Consider the following 15968-nt stretch of genomic DNA (forward strand, 5'->3'; position numbering starts at 1 on the left):
AGTCAACAAGCAAAATGCCTTGAGCACCCCCGCCCCCAAACTGTTGCCATAACCTTTGCTCTTGAGCACTCCTCTTTTGCTTTGACTGGACCACTTCCACCTCGGAGCCATTGCTTTGACTGTGCTTTGTCTTCACAATCACACCCGTAAAGCCATGTTTCAGCTCCTGTTACAATTCTTTGCACAAATGCCTCAGGATCTTGATTTCAACTTTGTTTTAAAATTTCTGTTGAAAGCTCCTCCCTTGTCTTCAGATGATCTGGGCACAATAGTTTGATACTCTCTAGGTAGGCAGTGTGCTCTCCTATAGTTTCTCGGTCAGAATTGTGTCTGCTGTCCCAGAGGAAGATGTCTGTGCTGTTGACGGTTGTTTCTGCTACCACTCATCAGCCCTCTTCAATTAGGGCGCAGAAAAGATTAATTTTTCCTCACAAACCGAGGCGGATTGTCATCCTCCACATCATCTCATCCCTTCTTAAAGTGAGTTATCCGCTTGTGAACTCCTCATTTCTTTGAGGCCATTGTTTCCATATAGTTTTCATAAGCATCGGTTATTTTACCATTCCTCCACCCAAGCTTTATCGGCAATTTATTTTTTTAAGATTTGCTATTTGTTTGAAGGCAGAATGACAGAGTGGAGGCGGGGATGGGGGTGGGGGCGGAGAGAGAGAGAGCCTCCACCAGCTGGTTCACTCCCCAAGTGGCTGCAATGGCCAGGGCTGGGCTCGGCTGAAGCCGGGATCCAGGAACCTTCAGCCAGGAACTCCATCCTGGTCTCCCACATGGATGGCAGGTACCTAAGAACTTGGGCACTTTTCTGCCATTTCCCAAGCACATTAGCAGGGAGTTGGATTGGAAGCAGAACAGCTGGGATTCTATCTGGCACTCCAGTATGGGATGCCAGCATCACAAATCGCAGCTTAACCTTCTGCACCACAATTCTAGCCAAAAATTAATATTTTCTTGCTTCAAATTTAGCCGAGTCCATGTTGCTTTGAGAGGGGCTCTTTCCAAACTGATGTCTTATTCTCCTTAATGCCTCAAATTAGATCCTGTTTAGACATGTTATAGCAAGTATTAGTTTATCTTGCAAACATTTTGAAGTGCATGCATAGTTTTTCATAATATACCTTTTTTGATGATTTATTTACTTATTTGAGAGGCAGAGGCTGAGATAGAGGTCTTCTGTCCTTTGGTTCACTCCTCAAATGTCTGCAACAGCCAGAGCTGGGCCAGACTGAAACCAGGAACCAGGAGCCTAAGCCAGGTGTCTCCTGTGGGTTCAGGAGCCCAAGCATTTGGGCCATCCTCTGCTGCTTTCCCAGGAGCATTAGCAGGGAGCCGGATTGGAAGTGAGGCAGCCAGGACTCGAACTGGCACCCATAGGAGAGGCTGGGGCTACAAGTAGCAGCCTAACCCGCTGAGCCATGGCATCATTCACCCATAATATACATTTTCCCAAGAACTTTTGAAGACCCCTTGTAAAATTCGAGGCTCAGAGACTCATTGTGCTAAAACACAGAGACCAGCTTTTGGGAATCATATTTCCTAATATAGTCTTCTCTACTTACAACTTCTCTCAGATTTTATAAATCATAAATATGAGACTACCAAATTCATTGTAGAAAATTCAATACTTAATGGATATTTCAGAAAATTACTCACATCAGGGTTTTTTTTTTTTTAAAGTATTATTTATTTTAAAGGCAGTGTTAGAGAGAGAGAGAGAGAGAGAGAGAGAGAGACCTGCCTTTGCTGATTCATTCCTCTAAATGGCTTCTGTGACTGGGTTGGGCCAGGCTGAAACTACGTGGGTGGCAAGGCCCAAAGCATTTGGTCAATCATCCACTTCTTTCCAAGGTGCATTAACAGGGAGCTGAATTGGAAGTGGAGCAGCCAGAACTCGATCTGACACTGTATGGAATGCTGGCATCACAGGTGGTAGCTTGACTCACTGTACCACGACACTGGCCCCAACATTAGGTCTGAACAAGGTCCTTATGAAAACACTGGGCAAACTCTAGAGAGTTCATTTGCTATAAAATGAATTATAAAGTTAAGGCATTTTGAGTTAGTACATGAGCTGATACAGTGGCAATTCTGGAGGTGAGTGTAATGATTTTAATGTACTGCAATACTTTGCATTTTGCCTTGATCTTAATCCAAACCAAGCCTTGGGAATAACAAAAGAATGAAGTAAGTTCCTGGATAGATTTGAAGCTCAGTTTGTCTCCTTATTTGGATAAACTGTAATGAAGTTCACATTTGCTTTTAAACAATCAGAACATAAAAATGTACTGACAAAAGTTAGATTTGTTCATTTTCACAGACACAAAAAATTTGATACTGTCCTGCCTGCATACTTACTGAAAGCAGGTATGGATTTAGTGCAGAGTGTGTACCTTTCTCCCCTTTTTTGGAAGTGAATACTTTTTTTAAAGTTTTTTATTTCTCCTAACAAAATTCTATCGGATCAGAAAAGCAAATCAATCTTTGTCAAGTTAGTAGCCAGCAGGACAGAATGCACTATAAACTTACTGCTGAAACCTTACTCTGGGCTAAAAATTTACTGTTTTTTTTTTTTTTTTTAGTCATCTAATATATTTGGTATTCTTCTTTTGGTTGTAGAACCTTATCAAGAAAGTAAAGGAAATTTACATTATTTTATCTAGCACTGCTTGTGAATAATTGTCCTAGCTGGCTTCCTCAATTTTAAAAAAGCAAATGAGGTAAACATCCCCCCTTTTTTTTTTGCAAATTTTTTTATTTGACAGAGTTAGACAGTGAGAGAGACAGAGAGAAAGGTCTTCCCTCCACTGGTTCACCCCCGGCCAGCGCACCATGCCGATCTGAAGCCAGAAGCCAGGTGCCTCCTCTTGGTCTCTCATGCGGGTGCAGGGGCCCAAAGACTTGGGCCATCCTCCACTGCCCTCCTGGGCCACAGCAGAGAGCTGGACTGGAAGAGGAGCAACCGGGACGAGAACCCGGCGCCCACATGGGATGCCAGCGCCACAGGCAGAGGATTAACCAAGTGAGCCACTGTGCAGGCCTCCAATTTTTTTTTTTTTTTTTTAACAACTGGCCTAAGAATGAAAGGGCTCTGAAACTGAAAGGGCGGAGGCAGTCTATACAGATGACTAGACAGAGTTGCATGTTTATTTTTTACATACTTACAAAGATAACTTAAAAGATAATATTTATAAGTATTAAATTACCTTTATAATTCTAGAAAGATAATAATACAGTTAGAAATTTATTCTTTGTAGTAGAGATACTAAAAAAAAAAAAGATAGATTATTTTCCAAAGAATATTTGTCAGCAGAACACTGCCAAAAAACTACCTGTGGCCGGCGCCACGGCTCACTAGGCTAATCCTCCGCCTTGCTGCGCCGGCACACCGGGTTCTAGTCCCGGTCGGTGCGCCGGATTCTGTCCCAGTTGCCCCTCTTCCAAGCGAGCCCTCTGCTGTGGCCAGGGAGTGCAGTGGAGGATGGCCCAAGTCCTTCGGCCCTGCACCCCATGGGAGACCAGGAGAAGCACCTGGCTCCTGCCATCGGATCAGCGCAGTGCGCTGGCCGCAGCACGCCGGCTGCGCCGGCCATTGGAGGGTAAACCAATGGCAAAAGGAAGACCTTTCTCTCTGTCTCTCTCTCTCACTGTCCACTCTGCCTGTCAAAAAATTAAAAAAAAAAAAAAACAACTACCTGTAATATTGGAAATAGGGCTCCACTGTTCTGAATCTTGGCCGACTGCTGCCCTTGATGCTCTTCCAAGAGCACCTATGATCTTGGCTTGATTGGTAGTTGCCTGGGGGGGGAGGGGTGAGGAAGAAGATTGTGATCAGAGAAGGGAATAGAAAAGTGCTCTTTTTGCAAACTGGGGTGCTTCCATTTGATATTTCCATTCTACATATGTGAAAGGAAGTAAATTGGAAACCCACAGAAGTCCTCTCAGGAAAATGAAAAGGAATCACTGGTTATTTTTAATAGAAAAATCCCTATAACCTTTAAATCATCTGGTGATTTTCTCTTCAAGTGGCCAGGTGCAGGAATCTAGACTTATCAGTGCATCTTATTCCAAGATGTCATGTAACAATAGACAAAGAAAGCTTAAGAATCATGCATTTATCTTGCTTAAGCCCTAAAGTATGTCCACATGATGACAGCAACTTGGGAAAAAGTCAGGGGGCAGGTTTTACTCTTTTCTAGCAGTACAGTGTCAAATATCCAGTTGAATTTTCTTCAGATTGATTATTTGGCCAGAATGGGGAAAAGGAAAGGAGTGACTGTTGGAGGTACAGATTATGTCACCTTGATTTTGTTGAACATGTGGTGGTAAGATCTTATTGACTCTATTCAATGGAGCCATATGAAATTGCTGTTTTTATTGGTCAAAATGGTTAAGTATCAGCAATTTCATAATCTGTAACATGTTAGGTAATGGTGAACACCTGTGCTCTCAACAGTCATTAATTTAATGAGCATTTATTGAGTACCACCTTATACAAGAGTGTGAAAGACCAAAGACTCTTCTAAACCCCCATGGCCTGGGACTAGACTGTTCTTATTTCTTTCCTTTTGGTTGAGTCCTATGAGTTTTTAAGACGAGTCTTGAAATTACTTTCTCTTGCAGCTAGTGTGTTTTGTTCCATTATTATTATTATTATTTTAAACTCTGCAGAGTGCTTGATTTTTACATGAGGGTGATTAACGTTTACATACAATGTTTGTCTTAACTTTTCGTTTAACATGAAAAAATATTCCATGTTATAAAATTTTCATAACTATATTTCAAGGGCTATAAAATACTCCTTTAAGTGGATACTTTATTAGCTATTTCTGTATTTGGGGACGATTGGGTGGTTGGGTTACTGTCTTTATGCATAAAGCCGTCTCTGTTATTTCAGGTTATTTCCCTAGGACAGGGTCCCCAAAGTGGAATTACCTGGTCAAAGGGCATGAACATAGAACAATCTCTTGATACATGTCAACTGGAAAATAGCCATATTTTTAATACTTCTTGATATATAAAGTTTGACTCCTCATCAGTCACAGGAAATGTCTAAAAACTACATAAAATGACTTCTTACATGGTGGTCCACATAGCCATAGTCAATGACAATGCTGCAATCCATATAAAGAAAAAGGTTTGAAGTTGCTGCTATCAAGGGAACCACTAGTTTTCCTCAAAGGGAATGCCTCTGATCAAGTTGATACCAGAAAAAGAGACCAAGTTGCTGATGTGTACAAGATTTCTTGAAGTTCTGTTTGTAATTATTTTGCTGTGAGGATATGAGAAAAAAGGAGACTGAACATCCATCTATGTTTGGGGAATTTTCTAAGGAATGAGTTACAATTTTTGCATCTTGGAAAAGCAAAAATGAAAGGCAGAATGTGTTTAGGGTTCGATGATATATTCTGATTAAAAATAAATGGTAAATGAGAGAAAATTTAATATTGGTCAGTAACAGCTATCATGAGCATGTTTAAAAATCCCGGTCTATTCACTCTAATCTGTCTCCCTAAATAAAATAGAACATTTGAACTAATATTTCTTAGACTGTAACTTCTCGAGGTTAAGCCAAAGAGGATTGAGTGCCTACATCTGATGTTTAGCTCGGTGGTGGTGGTGGTGGGGGGGGACTAGGGAGCTGAGAGAGACAGAAAGGGACCACAGCACACAGAACCAGGTGGGACTGCCTTGTGTGTCGGTCATCTTTTTTTTTTTTTTTTTGACAGGCAAGTGGACAGTGAGAGAGAGAGAGAGAGAGAAAGGTCTTCCTTTGCCGTTGGTTCACCCCCACAGTGGCCGCTGCGGCTGGTGCGCTGCGGCCGGTGCACCGTGTTAATCTGAAGCCAGGAGCCAGGTGCTTCTCCTGGTCTCCCATGTGGGTGCAGGGCCCAAGCACTTGGGCCATCCTCCACTGCCTTCCCTGGCCACAGCAGAGAGCTGGCCTGGAAGAGGAGCAACCGGGACAGAATCTGGCGCCCCAACCGGGACTAGAACCCAGGGTGCTGGCGCTGCAGGCAGAGGATTAGTCTATTGAGCCGCAGCGCCGGCCAATGTGTCAGTCGTCTTGCTTGTCCTGGTGATCCTTTGAGACCAGCTTCCCTTACAAGCCAGAAATGGGGCCTACCAATAATCAAACCATGGAACAAGTACAGTCATGTGACCACGGCAAGTACCTAGAGCCTGGGGGAACAACTACTTGGGACCATGACAAAGCATATGAGGAGGAGCATTGTCAGGGCCTCACTAAGATGCTTCTGCTGGAGTCAGTTGAGTATAGCATTCAGGAAAGTGGACTCTGGAGGTTGGTTAGAAACTGGATGCCCCTACCTCCCCTTATTAGTTGTGTGACCTCAGGTGAATTACTTAACCTCTCTGAGCTTTAGATTACTCATCTATAAGATGAGGATAATAATGGGCGCTGCCTCAGTATGGCTGTAAAGAGTAACTTACTGAGTATACATTAAGTGTTCACAGTGATGTCTGGCAGGTAGTAAGTGCTGTTTGTTTTTCTTCCTAGTATATCAAAACAGACATCCAAACCTAATTACAGCTAATCCTCAGCATGTTTAAGTGTGTGCATTTAACAAAATCGCCTTTAACACACACAATGAAGTGACTCTGTGGAGGACCCCATTTAGGAGTCTAATCCAAAGCCTAACTGGAAGGTTCTCTGTGGCATGAGCTGTGACATGCATGCACCCCAGGTAAGGCCCTGCTGGTTATATCACTTTCTCCCTCCTCTTCATCACTACCCTGATTAAGTAGGCGTGCTTCTTTTTTTTCTAAGCAATAGACACTGGTAGGACTCCACTCCATGGGACCATTTGCTGGACAGAGGAGCAGGTTTCTTAAGCTGTGTCTATTATCCAGACCTTTTCAGTTCTTTTTTCCAGAGCAGCCAGTTGGAGCCAAAGATACCCTGTTGAGGCTCAATGATTTTGCTGTCCTGAGACCTGGACAGCTAAGCCCCATGGAGCATGGAGCGTGGGGGTAGGGAGCAAAGCCAGTTGGGATCTTTCATGGAGTTGCCATGGTTCTTCCAATGCCCTGAGCTGGGTACTTGAATGGAAAATTAGATACTAGTCACAGGAAATAGTGCACAACAAGCCAATGCATTTCTTTGGTTTCTGCTCTGGTTGGAAGAATTGAAGAATCCAAGGTTTGTCAGTCCCAGCCACCCCACACTTCGGAAGGCAATCTGGAATACCGATGTTGGAAAATGTCCAATTGTGAGTCGGAAGTAGGAGATAATGGGAGGCCTTCCTTGTGATTAGACAAGTGAAAGAGCACTGTAAAACATGCATAACTATCCACAATGTAAAGCAGCATTGGTGAGAAGACCTCCAGTCTTATAAAATCCTCATGCATTAGGGTGGATGGTGCTGGAACAGGGATGAAAGAAACTGGGGAGCATTTTCAGTGTTCCAGGTGAAATGCAAACACCTAGAATTTCAAGAAAGAATTATTATTGATTTAGGTCACTTGTATATGTCTAACCTTCAGACCCTTTGCTTCTCTTGACAATGAAATCTATTATGTGAGCTGTCACAGCTCTCAGCCCCTCTTGGATATCATTTTTCCTTCCTTCTCACTATTGGTGTCTCACAATCTAGCATCTAACCATGTGATGCCAAAAGCACTTTGACTTCTTGTTTTCTTCCAATATACACTGGATTATAAAAACGTAAGATTTATGAACGACTTTGGTTTTGAAATTTTCTGTCAAAATTATATCTTTTGAGAGCGAAATAGACTCTAGAAGACCTGAAAGATATAATTACTTCAAACATGACTCAAAGTTAAAAAGATTTTAATTATCTGATTCCAGGGCTTTTAGTTATGTGTGAAAAGAAAAACTGCAAAATAGAAGTTGAAAGGATTCATTTGAATTCATGGCAAAACTCATCAGTATTGAGTCAAATTGGAAAATATGGTTAAAAGTCTAGTGAAATGTGTACATATGCCTCTTGAGGTCGTTTATTTGAAATCATTCTCCAACACACACGCCATGCTCATAGATGTTCATCTGTTCCAAGTGTGCTGAGGCTTATGGAAAGCAGATAAATCTCCTCAGAAGAGAATTTCTCCATTGTTCTAGCGTGTGCTGTCTACTTTGGCCTCACACGTGCTCTGGCCCTGTAGTTCTTAGCTGTTGGGATCACTCAATTGCTGTGCTGCTCTGTGACTGATTGGGGAGGTGCAGAGCAACCCCAGAGATAAGCACTGGTTTAAGTAATTGTGGAAGATTCTTGGAAAGATTAAAGACGACTGGAGAATTCACCAGAGCCGCTGGATAAACAAATTACCTGAGTAAAGTAATGATTAATGAAGTCATTCCTAGAAACCAACTAAGATTATTAAAAAGTGTTTTTAAGTACTTTTAGGAGTTCTCTATTGGTTTGTAAGTACAATGAAATACAACATTGCTTATGCTTTACTCATTTAGAAACACATTTTTATTAGACAAATAAAGCATTGGAATATACTCTCATTGAATGAGGCCAAGATGCTAGCTGCATTCCCTATGTCCTGCCAATAGCTTTCCAAAGTATGAAAATTTCAGGGTGATATAAAGAAAAATGTAATCCTTTGTCACAAATTATCCTTGAAGTTAATAATTAAAGTGGCATGTATTTCGACCACTTTTTCCATGGATTATTCTCCCAAATCCATCCAGCCAGCATGATTTATCAACCATTCAACAAAGAGCTCTGTTCATGAGACTAAGCAAAAATCATTGAGCTTGGAAATGTAGAACTTGGGTACTTTAGCAAATGATGGAATTTCTGAAACAAAGGTCTTAGGTCAGTATCATACATTTTAATTTTGGTGAGGATGAAGAGAATAGAGGATGGCTGAATTTAGGTTATAAGGGTGCTTTAACAAGTCCACAAGAGGACAGGTGTTTGGCTTATCAGGGGAAGTTCCACTTGGGATGCCTCCATCCCACACGAGAGTGCTTGGGTTCAAGTCCTATTTCTGCTGACAATTTCAGCTTCCTGCCAGTGCATATCCTGGGAAGCAGCAGTTAATGGCTCAGGTGGCTGTGTTCCTACCATGTATGTGGGAGACTCCAAATGAGTTCCTGATTTCTTTGCCCCAGCTGTTATGGGCATTTGAGGAGTGACCAGTGGATGGGAAATCTCTCTCTCGCTCTTTCTCTGTCTCTGTCTCTGTCTCTCTCTCTCTCTCTCTCTGTGTATGTATGTCTCACTACCTCTCAAATAGAATACATAAATAAATAAGGTATATGGAGAAAAGGAATTAAAAGATAAGTCTATTTAGCAATCAACACATATGTCTTTCTATGAACTTTTTGATAAACCATGGTGTAAGGTGGTTTGCATATACTTTCTAGGTGTAGGGAGAAGGAGTAAATAGAGTTTTAGAAACATAAAGTACTCTTCCATTTCCAAACACTGTGTTTCATATTAAAGTCATTTATCAAGAAACTTTAGGTTATAAATCTTGAGCTTATGACTGCAGCAAGGGCCTCAGCTTGAACTCAAGATTTATAGTCTCTGAGATTCCAACATATCTGAAAGGTTTGGCACGTGTTTGTCTGGGGGCTGTTTGAAAGACGTCCAAGCAGCCTCCTGGGGAGAAGTGAGTCACCCTCAGTTAGAGTCATCCTAAAGCAAAGAAGAGGCTGAGAAACCAAGGTCTCAATGAAAGAAGAGAGGCAGTTTCACGTGTGTGTTGCTGGTGTTTGTTTTCTATTAACTCCTATTTTTCTTGGTGATTGTGCCAGATCAACTCAAGATGAAGCAAATAGGAGACTGTTTCCACATTGTTACTAGAATGTCTAAGATACCAGGGGAATACGTGGTGGTACTTTTGTTGCCTGGGGAGTAGAGAGTAAGAAGAAACAGGGCCTCTGGTGTTGAGCAAGCAGGTGGAGTGCCATGTGCAGTGAGAGGGGGCTGCGGTCACATGGTCACTTCTGGAATCGCAGTCTCCCACCTTCAGAAGAGGTCATCATTCCACTGCAGTACAAGAGACCTCTGGGGGAGGGGTGACCTCATGAATGAATGAGACTGCTACAGGGTTGGCAGGACAGGGCTTGGGTGTAGGGCATGACTGGGCTGTGGATGGATTAAGAAGTTGGAGTGGCTTTGAAGAGCTCCTAGCCTTGATCAGGATTGAGAGTGTCACTCATCCCAGTAGGAGAAGAAAAAAGGATGGATGCCTACCAGAGCAAGAGGAGGTGGGCTGTGAAGCCACTGCAGATATCCAGTCACAACTCCCAGACTAGTGGACTGAAAATCAGATTAGGATAGATCACTCTTTCATATGCTTATTTCTTTTCGTTTCAGTAAATTCCCAGGACTGTGATGGCTGGGTCATATGGTAGGTCTGTATTCAGATTTCTGAGGTATCTCCACACTGTCTTCCACAGTGGCTGTACCAATTTACATTCCCACCAAGAGTGGACCAGGGTACCTTTTCTAGACATCCTCACCAGCATTTGTTGTTTGTTGATTTCTGTATGAAAGCCATTCTAACGGGGGTGAAAACTCATTGTGATTTTGATTTACATTTCCTTGATGGCTAGTGATGCTGAACATTTTTTCAAGTTTCTGTTGGCCATTTGAATTTCTTATCTTGAAAAATGCCTGTTAAGTCTTTTGCCCATTTCTTAACTGGATTGTTTGTTGTTGTGGAATTTCTTGAGCTCTTTATAGATTCTAGATGTTAACTTTTTTTTTTAAAAAAAAGATTTATTTATTTATTTATTTATTTGAAAGTCAGAGTTAGAGAAAGAAGGAGAGGTAGAGGTAGAGGTAGAGGTAGAGGTAGAGAGAGAGATCTTTAATCCCCTGGTTCACTCCCCAACCAGTCACAACAGCCAGAGCTGCACCAGTATGAAGCCAGGAGCTAAGATCTTCCTCCAGGTCTCCCACATGAAGTCTGTTATGTTATGAAGCAATACTTTTTTTTTTTTTTTTTTTGACAGGCAGAGTTAGACAGTGAGAGAGAGAGATAGAGAGAAAAGTCTTTCTTCCGTTAGTTCAACCCCCCCCCCCCCCAAATGGCCACTACAGCCAGTGCTGCGCCAATCCGAAGCCAGGAGCCAGGTGCTTCCTCCTGGTCTCCCATGCGGGTTCAGGGCCCAAGCACTTGGGCCATCCTCCACTGCCTTCCCGGGCCACAGCAGAGAGCTGGACTGGAAGAGGAGCAACCGTGACAGAACTGGCACCCCAACCGGGACTAGAACCCGGAGTGCCAGTGCTGCAGGGGGAGGATTAGCCAAGTGAGCCGCGGTGGGGGCCTATTAAGCAATACTTAATGAGGTTTACAAATATGGAAAGATGTGAAGCTAAGTCTGTTGTCCCGTCCATCAGTTAGGATAATTGTGTTTTTTTTCCATGTTGCTATGTTTATATACAAGCCATTGGAGACATTTATAAGAGTTATACATGGGAATTGTCTCTTGTGTAAACACATCATTATCAGGAAAAGTTGTGGGAAGGAAGACTGTGTAATAATAATAGAAAGTGATTCAAACTCAACTTTGGAAAACCTGAAGATCCTAACATGTAACAAAACATTGCCCTGTCTTTGCTATTGGCTGCTGTGTGTGTAATTTTTGTTGTCTAATTAAATTGTACACTTGGAGGCAAAGGCCATCGCTTATTGTTCATTTGTACTCCCTGTCATGTCTTAGTGAACTGCAAGACAATTTAGTTGGTTCATTAAAACAATTTTTTTGCATCTTTATTCGTGCTTATAGCTAACCCAGATCTGAATTCCTGCTAAGACATATATCTAAAACCACCTCTACATCTATGTTATTTTATTTGGCCTCCAAAGTGACCATGTCTAGTAAATGAACTTTTTGTTTTATTCTTTACAACTCAGATCAAATGCCAGCAGTTCTAGGAAGCTTTTCTAAGCTCATCACTTTGGATTAAAAGCATTCACTCTGTGTTCTGTACATCCTGAATTGAAGGCACTTATTTCTCATCTTAAAATTGATTTGATTTGTCTGTTTTCCCCATGGACCTACAAAATCCTGGAGAAAAGGTGTCATATTTTTCTTTCCACTCAAAGCATTGTGTCCAGGTCCAAATGACTGTCTAATAGGTGCTCAATAAATGTGTGAGTGTGTGAATTACTAGTCTTCATGATTTTTTCAAAATGACAATCATTCCTACATAGACATATCCCCATTTGCATGTGGAAGCACTTATTTTTAAATGGCCAAAGCAGTTCTGCACTACTTTGATGTCACTAAGAGTCATTAGCTTTGATTTAACTAAAATCTTTGACAACGCCTAAAGTGGGAGCCATAGAAATTAAATCCAAGCTTTCAGTCTGATGGTGTTACTGGGATATTGCATAGTCACATCTCTACTGGCTCTTTCCATTCTAGAAACAATTGGGAGATGTCCATATTTCTGTGTGTGGAGGAGTGACAGAGCAAAATGATAAGTCGAGGGTTCCAGGATGTATGAAAATGATGTGACAGGATTTACGTGATTCTCATCTGGAGTTGTCATGTCAAAGCAAAGTTGCTGTTTGACTCTTTTTTATTCCTAACTTAAGTAATAAAACTACTTGAAAATGTATTTCTTCTCTTTCTCCCTCTTGTCCAGCAGGCTGCTCTGTGGTTTTCTGATTCATTCTTATAGCACATAGCTCAGGGCTCAGACACACTTGAATTGTTAACTCACTACTTTTTCTCTTATATACTCTTATATACATATATACTAATGTATATATTAATAATAGGTATATTTCTTAATGGGAATATTAAGATAGATAATGTCTCCTATAAAGCTTATTTATAAAACTGGCTTTTGGTGGATCCATTGTGTGATTTTTGTTTTCAACAGTTAAGAGGCATTTGATAACTTTACATTAGGGCCCTATTCCTTTAAATTGCCAAAATGCTTTTCTGAATTTGTATATGATTCTGACCTTTGGCCTATAAATCACAGTATCACTTTACAATTTTGGTCCTTGGTATAATTTAAATGCATATTTCTCTGTCTACATTCTATGCATTGAGAGAAGGGATTTTTCTTTATTTACAACAAGCTAATCATCATAATTGCTGGTGTTTTTCTGAAGTCCAGCAATGGGATAAGTGCTGCTGAGTTGTGTTGGTGCAGCTTTATGCAGCTGAATTTATGAGTTATAAGTCTTAATCCAAATGAAATACAATTTTATTTGAGGTAGATCTGCAAGTGGGAGAATGACTATTAATTCTGCAATTCCAAAATAACTAATGTACTTGGTTTGAAGCCAGGTACACTGTGAGTTCTGGGTTTAAGTGCTCATGTGGGAAATACAGAGAGAGACTTTAACATATGGATTCTCAGAAGAAAATGCAATGGTTCCATACAAGAAATATTGAGTTATTCTTAGTACTTTTTAATGTGTGGTTGACTATATATTTTTGAGTGGTGCCATTTTTAACACTTGGCAATTCAAGCCAAAGATCTTCATTTCCTGGGGTAATTTTAGTGACTCACCCATTCATACAGCAAGCATTCAGTGAGGATTGATGGTACAGTGTTGTACTTGACCTGATGAGAAATGCAAGGAAAGTAGAAGCAAGAGCTCTCTTCAGTGAATTTTACAATACTGTTAGAAAATAAAACTGATACACACGTGTTTGTGTGTATCAATTTGGTACTTTAAAAAGTTTGTGGAAAATGGAATGAAAAGTTTATTGTGGTGCCAAAAACTTTGAAATTCATACATGTCTTAAAAATAGTACACATTTTCCATGAACTTGTTGAAGAGCTCTTGTATGCATGAATTTCAAAGTATTCTCCACCAAAATAAACTTTTTTCTTTTAAAATGTTTTAATTGAGACAGTTATTTATTTGTGAGAGAGAGAGGGAGAGAGAGAAAAAAAGAAACCTCCCATCTGTTGGTTCACTCCTGAAATGATTGTAACAGCTGAGCTGGACCAGGCCAAAGCTGGGAGGCTGGAACCCAAGGTGAGTCTCCTATGTGGGTGGCAAAGACCCAAGTACCTGAGCCATCAGTTGCTGTCTCCCAGGGTGCGTGTAAGGAAGAAGTTGAGATGAGGAGCAGAGCCTGGACTTGAACCCAGGCATTCCAATGTGGCATGCGGGCATCCCAAGCAGCATCTTAATTGCTATGCCAAACATCCTCCCTAAACTCATATTTTAATTTCATTTTCCACAGACTTTTTTGTAGCACTCTTGCATAATAATACATACCCTCAGGCAGTGGAGAGAAAGAAAAATGGAGCTGTATGTTGAATGTATTGTTAAAAGTACTTGTCTGCTGTGATCCAGGCAGAGGTTTTGCAGCCCCAGCCTAAGGGGAGTTCAGGATCTGGTGGTGTGGGCAGATGGGAGAGGAGACCCCCCCACCCAGTGGGATGTAGTAAAATGCAAAGGGTGAACCAACTCTCTGAGGTGTCATGACAGCATTGTTGACATAGCTGCCAGTCCTGCTTGGGAAGTGCGGGAAGCTTTGGAGAAGAATGGGAGCATGCAGAGTCTCTGGAAAGAAAGTGTTGGCAAGTTGGGTTGTGTGTCCACACACAGAGACAGGGCTGAGGAGGGAGGAGATGCATGTGAGGTCACAGAAGCTCCTCAGGGGATGTGAGTTCCATCGTGCGAGAAGTTCAGATACTATTCTCTGAAATATTCATTGTTTCTAGTCTTTGATACATGCATGTCAAAGGGAGAGAAATGAGAAGGCAGCCCAGGCAAGAAAAACATCACAGGGCATGGTGCAAGAGGTGGAAAGAGACACACATGGGGAGAGTAGTCCACTTAAATGGGCATCCTTTTACTAAAAAAGAGATCAAGTGAGGTTAGTTTAGGGATAAATAGCATCTGATGGAAAACTTTGTCCTAAAAAATACAAAGAAACCAAGTAGGTACTGGTTATTGTAGGGTAAGGTACCATAATATACTGGCTAAAAGCACAGCCTGCATTCTAATCATGGCTCCATCCTTCTGGCCGTGTGGCCCAGGGCAGATCACTGAACCTCTCTGTGCTTCCGTGGCCTCCTCTATAGAAAGGGGGAAGTGACAGTTTCTGCTTCAGTGGGTTGTTATGCAGATTAGATAGGTTGATATTTGTAAGGGCTTAGATCAAGTCTGGCACAGCAACAAATAGAAGGATATTCACTAAGTATTTCTATCACTGTGCACCAAGATAAATTCATCAAGTAATCCCACTTTCCACAAACTTTTTTTTTTTTTTAAGATTTATTTATTTATTTGCAAGTCAAAGTTACAGAGAGGGAGAGAGGTCTTCCATCCACTGGTCCACTCCCCAGTTGGCCACAACAGCCGGAGCTGTGCTAATCCAAGAAGCCCGGAGCCAGGAGCTTCCTCCTGGTCTCCCATGTGGGTGCAGAGGCCCTAGGAGTTGGACCATCTTCTACTGCTTTCCCAGGCCATAGCAGAGAGCTAGATTGGAAGTGGAGCAGCCAGGACTTGAACCGGTGCCCAGGGAGTGACTTTACCCACCATGCAACAGTGCCAGTCTCTCCACAAACTTTTTGAAGTACTCTGTGTGACAGTGATTATCCTATAATAATATACAAGACAGGCTCAAATGAGGGGTGTTTCCCAAGCTGGAAGATAGGATGTGCAGATTCCTTAGAGAGCTGGCTAAAGACAGTGGAAGTTTGGAGCATGGTGGTGAAATCCAAAGCGATTTGAATAGAAGATAATTTTCAAAGAAATAAAGATCTGCTAGCACTTGGGGAGAGGACAGGGGGATGTGAGCAGTAGCTAAGGCTGGAGTTGAGAGAGGCTTGGAAAAGAGTGGTGCCATAGACGACAAATGGGGTAAGTTATGCATGGGTGGACCTCAAAGCTTAGTCAATGAAATCAACTGCTCTTAGCTTGAATTTGCTCAAATAATAATAATTAGCTAGAATTTCATCTTCCTTTGTGCTTTTGTGCAATTCTTTTGCCATCTGTTCAAGGAACAATTCAGGATGTCATTG

The sequence above is a fragment of the Oryctolagus cuniculus genome, chromosome 6, assembly GCF_964237555.1.
Source record: "Oryctolagus cuniculus chromosome 6, mOryCun1.1, whole genome shotgun sequence".
NCBI classification, from domain to species: Eukaryota; Metazoa; Chordata; class Mammalia; order Lagomorpha; family Leporidae; genus Oryctolagus; species Oryctolagus cuniculus.